This window comes from Salvelinus fontinalis, chromosome 28 (assembly GCF_029448725.1).
Source record: "Salvelinus fontinalis isolate EN_2023a chromosome 28, ASM2944872v1, whole genome shotgun sequence".
In the NCBI taxonomy this organism is placed as follows: domain Eukaryota; kingdom Metazoa; phylum Chordata; class Actinopteri; order Salmoniformes; family Salmonidae; genus Salvelinus; species Salvelinus fontinalis.
The window spans coordinates 46657161-46669363 of record NC_074692.1 but is presented as its reverse complement, the minus strand read 5'-3'; the positions used below and the strand labels follow the sequence as shown (position 1 = coordinate 46669363).

The following is a 12203-nucleotide window of genomic DNA, read 5'->3' as shown; positions in this document are numbered from 1 at the left end:
ACACTGCTCAAAAAAATAAAGGGAACACTTAAACAACACAATGTAACTCCAAGTCAATCACACTTCTGTGAAATCAAACTGTCCACTTAGGAAGCAACACTGATTGACAATAAATTTCACATGCTGTTGTGCAAATGGAATAGACAAAAGGTGGAAATTATAGGCAATTAGCAAGACACCCCCAATAAAGGAGTGGTTCTGCAGGTGGTGACCACAGACCACTTCTCAGTTCCTATGCTTCCTGGCTGATGTTTTGGTCACTTTTGAATGCTGGCGGTGCTTTCACTCTAGTGGTAGCATGAGACGGAGTCTACAACCCACACAAGTGGCTCAGGTATTGCAGCTCATCCAGGATGGCACATAAATGTTCAGACACATGCACATTTGTGGCCTGCTGGAGGTCATTTGCAGGTCTCTGCATTGCTCAAACGGTCAGAAACAGACTCCATGAGGGTGGTATGAGGGCCTGACGTCCACAGGTGGGGGTTGTGCTTACAGCCCAACACCGTGCAGGACGTTTGGCATTTGCCAGAGAACACCAAGATTGGCAAATTCGCCACTGACTGGAGTAGAGCTCTATTTACAAACAGACAACAACAACCAGCTGACTGGAGTAGAGCTCTATTTAAAAACAGACAACAACAACCAGCTGACTGGAGTAGAGCTCTATTTGAACAACCAGTTGACTGGAGTAGAGCTCTATTTAAACAACCAGTTGGCTGGATTAGAGCTCTATTTAAACAACCAGTTGGCTGGATTAGAGCTCTATTTAAACAACCAGTTGACTGGATTAGAGCTCTATTTAAACAACCAGTTGGCTGGATTAGAGCTCTATTTAAACAACCAGTTGACTGGATTAGAGCTCTATTTAAACAACCAGTTGACTGGATTAGAGCTCTATTTAAACAACCAGTTGACTGGATTAGAGCTCTATTTAAACAACCAGTTGACTGGATTAGAGCTCTATTTAAACAACCAGTTGACTGGATTAGAGCTCTATTTAAACAACCAGTTGACTGGATTAGAGCTCTATTTAAACAACCAGTTGACTGGATTAGAGCTCTATTTAAACAACCAGTTGACTGGATTAGAGCTCTATTTAAACAACCAGTTGACTGGATTAGAGCTCTATTTAAACAACCAGTTGACTGGATTAGAGCTCTATTTAAACAACCAGTTGACTGGAGTAGAGCTCTATTTGAACAACCAGAAGACTGGAGTAGAGCTCTATTTGAACCACCAGCTGACTCAAAGGCTGTTTCTCTCCTCTCTACTTCCTTTCTCTCCTCCCCTCATCTTCTCCAGTTGCTCTTTTGAAACAAGTTGGAAGCTACGATCATTCCAAAAACATGACAAAAGAGAACAAGCAACTTGATCCCTCTGACTGTTGGCTTCAGATAGGGAGAAACAGAATGCTGTCAGGGAGTGTTTTAGACAGGGGAGAGAGAAACCACTCTGACTGTGTTCCTCAGCACGTGTGTTTACTAAGCAAGCATTAAACGTTTACTATGCAGAAATCGCTTCTCCATTTCCTGGTTGCTAGAACTCTCTAATAGTTTGCCTAATTGCAGTTGATGTGAAAAAATAGAGTGTCGTGTAGAGAATCAATATACCTTCTAAACCGCTGTGAAATATATCTTCCATTACCAAAAAATATTGTTGTTTCAGCTGTTTGAAGCTGGGGTACAAAACCGAAAGTAAAAGACACAAAAACAAAATCTAAGAACGGGAAGCATAGAAAAAGCACACAGAACCGATCTACCTCTTCTTAGACTGGCTGTCAATGAGAATTACAGATCTATAACTCACATTTCTATGAGTTACATATTACCACTTGTTGCATTTCTAGACATTTTGCCACAGGGCAAAGATAAAAAAAAAATGACATTTACATTTAAGTCATTTAGCAGACGCTCTTATCCAGAGCGACTTACAAATTGGATGATATGCTATTCTACTGTGATGTGATATATGCTAGATGGGCCCGCTGCCCTGGGTAGTATTACTGGGTGTTCTACCAGCTGATGCTACAGGTAGGCACCAGATACGTGGTGATCGACCTAAACCTCTTCAATTTTATAGCGACTTTTATTGAACATTTATTTTTAGAGGCAAAAATATGTCTGTTTTGAGTATCTGTTGTCACCTACATCAGTGGCTTGTCAACTCCGTCACTAACGGCTTACCCCTTTTTAATATTCTTCAAATATATTTTAATCACTGGTCTGCAACATACAGAATTATCATGTTAGTTTGTGCATAATGCTTTAATACATTAAATAACACATACAAAGACAAATGTTCAAAATAATCTGTGGGTCTAAAACATATTTTCATCCAAAAGTTGTCTCTCTGACCACCTCACACCTGTGTCGGGGCCCGCAGGTCGGGGCGCGCAGCATGTCGGGGCTCGCAGCATGTCGGGGCGCGCAGCATGTTGGGGCCCGCAGGTCACGCCAGTTGCCCACGGGAATGCAGCTCTCTACAGTCAGACACACCGTGGTTAATGAATGAATGAATGAGGAAGGAGAGATTTGAAATCCGGTCTTACAGTTGAATGTCAGTTCCTCTCAGAGCATATTGACATGCAGGCCTCTCCCTAGTCTCCTCTGTTGTCTCTTCTCTTCTAAAATCTGGTCTCTGCCTGCAGCTTCTGGGGAACCATCTGCTGTTCCTATTAACACGAGAAAGGCCTGTACAGTTGAAGTTGGAAGTTTACATACACTCAATTAGTATTTGGTAGCATCGCATTTAAATTGTTTAACTTGGGTCAAATGTTTCAGGTAGCCTTCCACAAGCTTCCCACAATAAGTTGGGTGAATTCTGGCCCATTCCTCCTGACAGTGCTGGTGTAACTGAGTCAGGTTTGTAGACCTCGTTGCTCGCATACACTTTTTCAGTTCTGCCCACAAACGTTCTATACTATTGAGGTCAGGGCTTTGTGATGGCCTCTCCAATACCTTGACTTTGTTGTCCTAAAGCCATTTTGCCACAACTTTGGAAGTATGCTTGGGGTCATTGTTCATTTGGAAGACCCATTTGCGACCAAGCTTTAACTTCCTGACTGATGTCTTGAGATGTTGCTTCAATATATCCACATCATTTTCCCCCTCATGATGCCATCTATTTAGTGAAGTGCACCAGTCCCTCCTGCAGCAAAGCACCCCCACAACATGATGCTGCCACCCCCGTGCTTCACGGTTGGGATGGTGTTCTTCGGCTTGCAAGCCTCTCCCTTTTTCATCCAAACATAATGATGGTCATTATGGCCAAACAGTTCTATTTTTGTTTCATCAGACCAGAGGACATTTCTCCAAAAAGTACGATCTTTGTCCCCAGATTCAGTTGCAAACCGTAGTCTGGCTTTTCTTTGGCAGTTTTGGAGCAGTGGCTTCCTCCTTGCTGAGCGGCCTTTCAGGTTATGTCGATATAGGACTCGTTTTACTGTGGATATAGATACTTTTGTACCTGTTTCCGTCAGCATCTTCACAAGGTCCTCTGCTGTTGTTCTGGGATTGATTTGCACTTTTACAGATGAACGTGGTACCTTCAGGCGTTTGGAAATTTCTACCAAAGATGAACAAAACTTGTGGAGGTCTAAAAAAAATTCATTGGCACTGAGTTTGAAGGTAGGCCTTGAAATACATCCACAGATACACCTCCAATTGACTCATATTATGTCAATTAGCCAATCAGAAGCTTCTAAAGCCATGACATATTTTTCTGGAATTTTCCAAGCTGTTTAAAGGCACAGTCAACTTAGTGTATGTAAACTTCTGACCCACTGGAATTGTGATAGGGTTAATGTTAATTGAAATAATATGTCTGTAAACAATTTTTGGAAAAATTAATTGTGTCATGCACAAAGTAGATGTCCTAATCGACTTGCCAAAACTATAATTTGTTAACAAGAAATGTGTGGTGGTTGAAAAACGAGTTTTAATGACTAAGTGTATGTAAACTTCCAACTTCAACTGTACATCCCTGTATCATCCTCCTTCCCATCTCAACCATGGCTCTATGTAGTATTGTGCCCCTCCCATAGTCTGTTCTGGACTTGGGGACTGTGAAGAGACCTCTGGTGGCACGTCTTGTAGGGTATGCATGGGTGTCCAAGCTGTGTGCCAGTAGTTTAGACAGACAGCTGGGTGCATTCAGCATGTCAATACCTCTCATAAATACAAGTAGTGATGAAGTCAATCTCTCCTCCACTTTATTTATCTATCTTTATTTATCTTTATTTATTTATTTATCATAAATACAAGTAGTGATGAAGTCAATCTCTCCTCCACTTTATTTATCTATCTTTATTTATCTTTATTTATTTATTTATCATAAATACAAGTAGTGATGAAGTCAATCTCTCCTCCACTTTATTTATCTATCTTTATTTATCTTTATTTATTTATTTATCATAAATACAAGTAGTGATGAAGTGTCACGATCGTCGTTGTAATCATATTCAGACCAAAGCGCAGCGTGGAACCGGTTTTATTTGAAGAGAACCGAACAACAAAACAATAAAGAAGAAACGATACGTGAAGCTCAAGCAGTGCTCACAGGCAACTACACAGAAACAAGATCCCACAAAACACAGTGGGGAAATGGCTGCCTAAGGATGATCCCCAATCAGAGACAACGCTAAACAGCTGCCTCTGATTGGGAACCATACCAGGCCAACAAAGAAATGCACACACTAGATACAACACCCCCCCAGGCACAACCCCAACCTAACCAAAATAGAGAATAACAAGGCTCTCTAGGGTCAGGGAGTGACATGAAGTCAATCTCTCCTCCACTTTGAGCCAGGAGAGATTTATATGCATATTATTAATGTTAGCTCTCTGTGTAGATTTAAGGGCCAGATGTGCTGCCCTGTTCTGAGCCAATTGTAATTTTCCCTATTTTTGGCACCTGATCACATGACTGAACAGTAGTCCAGGTGTGACAAAACTAGGGCCTGTAGGACCTGCCTTGTTGATAGTGCTGTTAAGAAGGTAGAAACCTGTAGGACCTGCCTTGTTGATAGTGTTGTTAAGAAGGTAGAAACTAGGGCCTGTAGGACCTGCCTTGTTGATAGTGCTGTTAAGAAGGTAGAAACTAGGGCCTGTAGGACCTGCCTTGTTGATAGTGTTGTTAAGAAGGTAGAAACCTGTAGGACCTGCCTTGTTGATAGTGCTGTTAAGAAGGTAGAAACTAGGGCCTTTAGGACCTGCCTTGTGGATAGTGTTGTTAAGAAGGTAGAAACTAGGGCCTGTAGGACCTGCCTTGTTGATAGTGTTGTTAAGAAGGTAGAAACTAGGGCCTGTAGGACCTGCCTTGTTGATAGTGCTGTTAAGAAGGTAGAAACTAGGGCCTGTAGGACCTGCCTTTTGATAGTGTTGTTAAGAAGGTAGAAACTAGGGCCTGTAGAACCTGCCTTGTTGATAGTGTTGTTAAGAAGGTAGAAACTAGGGCCTGTAGGACCTGCCTTGTTGAGAGTGTTGTTAAGAAGGTAGAAACTAGGACCTGTAGGACCTGCCTTGTTGATAGTGCTGTTAAGAAGGTAGAAACTAGGGCCTGTAGAACCTGCCTTGTTGATAGTGTTGTTAAGAAGGTAGAAACTAGGGCCTGTAGGACCTGCCTTGTTGATAGTGTTGTTAAGAAGGTAGAAACTAGGGCCTGTAGGACCTGCCTTGTTGATAGTGTTGTTAAGAAGGTAGAAACTAGGGCCTGTAGGACCTGCCTTGTTGATAGTGTTAATAAGAAGGTAGAAACTAGGGCCTGTAGGACCTGCCTTGTTGATAGTGTTGTTAAGAAGGTAGAAACTAGGGCCTGTAGGACCTGCCTTGTTGATAGTGTTGTTAAGAAGGTAGAAACTAGGGCCTGTAGGACCTGCCTTGTTGATAGTGTTGTTAAGAAGGTAGAAACCTGTAGGACCTGCCTTGTTGATAGTGCTGTTAAGAAGGTAGAAACTAGGGCCTTTAGGACCTGCCTTGTTGATAGTGTTGTTAAGAAGGTAGAAACTAGGGCCTGTAGGACCTGCCTTGTTGATAGTGTTGTTAAGAAGGTAGAAACTAGGGCCTGTAGGACCTGCCTTGTTGATAGTGCTGTTAAGAAGGTAGAAACTAGGGCCTGTAGGACCTGCCTTTTGATAGTGGTGTTAAGAAGGTAGAAACTAGGGCCTGTAGGACCTGTCTTGTTGATAGTGTTGTTAAGAAGGTAGAAACTAGGGCCTGTAGGACCTGCCTTTTGATAGTGCTGTTAAGAAGGTAGAAACTAGGGCCTGTAGGACCTGCCTTGTTGATAGTGTTGTTAAGAAGGTAGAAACTAGGGCCTGTAGGACCTGCCTTGTTGATAGTGTTGTTAAGAAGGTAGAAACTAGGGCCTGTAGGACCTGCCTTGTTGATAGTGCTGTTAAAAAGGTAGAAACTAAGGCCTATAGGACCTGCCTTGTTGATAGTGTTGTTAAGAAGGTAGAAACTAGGGCCTGTAGGACCTGCCTTGTTGATAGTGTTGTTAAGAAGGTAGAAACTAGGGCCTGTAGGACCTGCCTTGTTGATAGTGTTGTTAAGAAGGTAGAAACTAGGCCCTGTAGGACCTGCCTTGTTGATAGTGTTGTTAAGAAGGTAGAAACTAGGGCCTGTAGGACCTGCCTTGTTGATAGTGTTGTTAAGAAGGTAGAAACTAGGGCCTGTAGGACCTGCCTTGTTGATAGTGTTGTTAAGAAGGTAGAAACTAGGGCCTGTAGGACCTGCCTTGTTGATAGTGTTGTTAAGAAGGTAGAAACTAGGGCCTGTAGGACCTGCCTTGTTGATAGTGTTGTTAAGAAGGTAGAAACTAAGGCCTATAGGACCTGCCTTGTTGATAGTGTTGTTAAGAAGGTAGAAACTAGGGCCTGTAGGACCTGCCTTGTTGATAGTGTTGTTAAGAAGGTAGAAACTAGGGCCTGTAGGACCTGCCTTGTTGATAGTGTTGTTAAGAAGGTAGAAACTAGGGCCTGTTGGACCTGCCTTGTTGGTAGTGCTGTTGAGAAGGTAGAAACTAGGGCCTGTAGGACCTGCCTTGTTGATAGTGTTGTTAAGAAGGTAGAAACTAGGGCCTGTAGGACCTGCCTTGTTGATAGTGTTGTTAAGAAGGTAGAAACTAGGGCCTGTAGGACCTGCCTTGTTGATAGTGTTGTTAAGAAGGTAGAAACTAGGGCCTGTAGGACCTGCCTTGTTGATAGTGTTGTTAAGAAGGTAGAAACTAGGGCCTGTAGGACCTGCCTTGTTGATAGTGTTGTTAAGAAGGTAGAAACTAGGGCCTGTAGGACCTGCCTTGTTGATAGTGTTGTTAAGAAGGTAGAAACTAGGGCCTGTAGGACCTGCCTTGTTGATTGTGTTGTTAAGAAGGTAGAAACTAGGGCCTGTAGGACCTGCCTTGTTGATAGTGCTGTTAAGAAGGTAGAAACTAGGGCCTGTAGGACCTGCCTTGTTGATAGTGTTGTTAAGAAGGTAGAAACTAGGGCCTGTAGGACCTGCCTTGTTGATAGTGTTGTTAAGAAGGTAGAAACTAGGGCCTGTAGGACCTGCCTTGTTGATAGTGTTGTTAAGAAGGTAGAAACTAGGGCCTGTAGGACCTGCCTTGTTGATAGTTTTGTTAAAACCTTTAACGAGTCTCCCTCCCGTATCCGGGATCCTCCTCATCAAAAAAGCTGACTAGCATAGCCTAGCCTAACGTGACAGGGATATCATATAATATAATTTCATGAAATCACAAGTCCAATACAGCAAATGAAAGATAAACATCTTGTGAATCCACCCATCATTTCCGATTTTTAAAATGTTTTACAGCGAAAACACAATATGTATTTATATTAGCTCACCACAATAGCCAAACACAACGCCATGTTTTTCACCATGTTTCCACCGCATAGGTAGCTTTCACAAAACCCACAAATAGAGATAAAATTAGTCACTAACCTTGAACAACTTCATCAGATGACAGTCTTATAACATCATGTTATACAATACATTTATGTTTTGTTCGAAAATGTGCATATTTGAGGTATAAATCGTAGTTTTACATTGCAGCCACCATCACAAATAGCACCAAAACAGCCAGAATAATTAGAGAGCAACATGAAATATATAAATACTCATCATAAAACATTTATGAAAAATACATGGTATACAGCAAATGGAAGATAAACATCTTGTGAATCCAGCCAATTTTTCCGATTTTTTAAGTGTTTTACAGCGAAAATACAATATATATTTATATTAGCTCACCACAATAGCCAAACACACAACGCCATTTATTCACCGCCAACATAGCTTTCACAAAACCCAGAAATAGAGATAAAATTCATCACTAACCTTTGGACAACTTCATCAGATGACAGTCTTATAACATCATGTTATACAATACATTTATGTTTTGTTCGAAAATGTGCATATTTAGAGCTACAAATCTGGGTTTTACAACGCAGCCATCGTCACAAATAGCACCAAAATGTCCAGAGATATTTTGGACAGTCACCTAATCTAACCAAAGAACTCATCATAAACTTTACTAAGAAAATACATGTTGTACAGCAAATGAAAGATACACTGGTTCTTAATGCAACCGCTGTGTTAGATTTTTTAAAATAACTTTAGTACAACATACAGTATGCAATATTGTGAGACAGCGCCCTACAATTCTCCGCCTTGTTGGAGCCAACATAGAACACAAAAATACGAAATAACATCATAAATATTCGCTTACTTTTGATGATCTTCCATCAGAATGTTGTGCAAGGAGTCCTAGTTCCAGAATAAATCGTTGTTTGGTTTTAGAATGTCCATTTCTTCTGTCGAATTAGCAACTTTGGCTAGCCATGTGGAGGGCACATGTCCAAAAAATAGTTGCGCCTGGAACGAAAAATTCCAAAATTCCCAATAAACGTCGAATAAACTGGTCAAACTCGGTTGAAAATCCTACTTTATGATGTTTTTCTCATATGTATCCAATAAAATCAGAGCCGGAGCATTTCGTCGTGTATACGTAACGCATTTCAGAAGATAGATAATGTCGAGTTCCCTTGTGCGCAGTTGAAAACTGACAAAAGAGCGGACGTGTCACTCCAAAAGCTCTCATTCGGCCTCACATCAAGCTAGACACCCATTCAACCTTCTACTGCCTGTTGACATCTAGTGGAAGGCGTATGAAGTGCATACAGATCCATAAATATAAGCCAGTTGAATAGGCAGGCCCTGACACAAAGCCCCATTTTCCTGTCTGGAAGTTTGCTGCCAAATGAGTTCTGTTTTACTCACAGATATAATTAAAACAATTTTAGAAACTTCAGAGTGTTTTCTATCCAATAGTAATAATAATATGCATATTGTATGATCTAGAACAGAGTACGAGGCCGTTTAATTTGGGCACGATTCTTTCCCAAAGTGAAAACAGCGCCCCCTATTAAGAATAAGTTTTAAGAAGGTAGAAACTAGGACCTGCCTTGTTGATAGTGTTGTTAAGACGGTAGAAACTAGGGCTTGTAGGACCTGCCTTGTTGATAGTGTTGTTAAGAAGGTAGAAACGAGGGCCTGTAGGACCTGCCTTGTTGATAGTGTTGTTAAGAAGGCAGAGCAGCGCTTTATTATAGACAGACTCCTCCCCATCTTAGCTCCTGTTGTATCAATATGTTTTGACCATGACAGTTTACAATCCAAGGTTACTCCAAGTTGTTTAGTCCTCTCAACTTGCTCACTCTCCACTCTCCAGTTGAGGTTTAGGGCTTAGTGAAAGATTTCTCCCAAATTCAATGCTTTTAGTTTTTGAAATATTTGGTACTAACTTCTTCATTGCCACCTATTCTGAAACTGTAGTAGCTGGTGTGTATATTGTTGAGTTTTATTTATTCATTTTATTTAACCTTTATTTATTAACTAGGCAAGTCAGTTAAGAACAAATTCTTATTTACAATGACGGCCTACCCCGGACGGCTCTGGGCAAATTGTGCGCCGCCCCATGGAAGTCTAACAAAAGCCGCACTGAAGTCTAACAAAACAGCTCCCACAATATTTCTATTAGTAATTTCGCTCAGCCAATCAGTCATTTTTGTAAGTGCTATACATGTTGCATGACCTTCCCTATAAGTGAGATGATAAATCTGTTGTTAATTTGTTAACCGTGAAATAGCATTGAATCTGGTGACACTATAACTAAGACTATGTCTGAGCTGAGACTATAGCTGAGCTGAGACTATATCTGAGCTGAGAATATAGCTGAGCTGAGACTATAGCTGAGCTGAGACTATAGCTGAGCTGAGACTATAGCTGAGCTGAGACTATAGCTGAGCTGAGACTATAACTGAGCTGAGACTATAGCTGAGCTGAGACTATAGCTGAGCTGAGACTATAACTGAGCTGAGACTATAACTGAGACTATACCTGAGACTATAACTGAGCTGAGACTATAACTGAGCTGAGACTATAACTGAGCTGAGACTATAGCTGAGACTATAACTGAGCTGAGACTATAACTGAGCTGAGACTATAACTGAGACTAAAACTGAGACTATAACTGAGCTGAGACTATAACTGAGCTGAGACTATAACTGAGCTGAGACTATAGCTGAGCTGAGACTATAGCTGAGACTATAACTGAGCTGAGACTATAACTGAGCTGAGACTATAACTGAGCTGAGACTGTAAATGAGACTATAACTGAGCTGAGACTATAGCTGAGCTGAGAATATAACTGAGCTGAGACTATAGCTGAGCTGAGAATATAACTGAGCTGAGACTATAAATGAGACTATAACTGAGCTGAGACTATAACTGAGACTATAACTGAGACTATAACTGAGCTGAGACTATAACTGAGACTATAACTGAGACTATAACTGAGCTGAGACTATAACTGAGCTGAGACTATAACTGAGACTATAACTGAGCTGAGACTATAGCTGAGCTGAGACTATAACTGAGCTGAGACTATAGCTGAGACTATAACTGAGCTGAGACTATAGCTGAGACTATAACTGAGCTGAGACTATAGCTGAGACTATAACTGAGCTGAGACCATAGCTGAGACTATAACTGAGCTGAGACTATAACTGAGACTATAGCTGAGCTGAGACTATAACTGAGACTATAACTGAGCTGAGACTATAGCTGAGACTATAACTGAGCTGAGACTATAGCTGAGACTATAACTGAGCTGAGACTATAACTGAGACTATAGCTGAGCTGAGACTATAACTGAGACTATAACTGAGCTGAGACTATAGCTGAGACTATAACTGAGCTGAGACTATAGCTGAGACTATAACTGAGCTGAGACTATAACTGAGACTATAACTGAGCTGAGACTATAACTGAGACTATAACTGAGCTGAGACTATAACTGAGCTGAGACTATAACTGAGACTATAACTGAGCTGAGACTATAGCTGAGCTGAGACTATAACTGAGCTGAGACTATAGCTGAGACTATAACTGAGCTGAGACTATAACTGAGCTGAGACTATAGCTGAGACTATAACTGAGCTGAGACTATAGCTGAGACTATAACTGAGCTGAGACTATAGCTGAGACTCTAACTGAGCTGAGACTATAACTGAGACTATAGCTGAGCTGAGACTATAACTGATACTATAACTGAGACTATAACTGAGCTGAGACTATAGCTGAGACTATAACTGAGCTGAGACTATAACTGAGCTGAGACTATAGCTGAGACTATAACTGAGCTCAGACTATAGCTGAGACTATAACTGAGCTGAGACTATAACTGAGACTTACTGAGCTCAGACTATAGCTGAGACTATAACTGAGACTATAACTGAGCTGAGACTATAACTGAGACTTACTGAGCTCAGACTATAGCTGAGACTATAACTGAGCTGAGACTATGACTGACACTATAGCTGAGACTATAACTGAGCTGAGACTATAACTGAGACTTACTGAGCTCAGACTATAGCTGAGACTATAACTGAGCTGAGACTATAACTGAGACTATAGCTGAGACTATAACTGAGCTGAGACTATAACTGAGACTATAACTGAGCTGAGACTATAACTGAGACTTACTGAGCTCAGACTATAGCTGAGACTATAACTGAGCTGAGACTATAACTGAGACTATAGCTGAGACTATAACTGAGCTGAGACTATAGCTGAGACTATAACTGAGCTCAGACTAATTTCAATGTGAACAGTCTGTTTCTATCTGTCTAACTCTTTGAC

At 41.2% G+C, this 12203-nt stretch overlaps 1 protein-coding gene across 2 annotated transcripts in view; it reads left to right on the top strand.

Moving 5' to 3' along the window:
* Nucleotides 1-12203, top strand: part of LOC129826795 (death-associated protein kinase 1-like) — a 112907-nt gene that overhangs the window by 58998 nt on the left and 41706 nt on the right. The window lies entirely within an intron of this gene.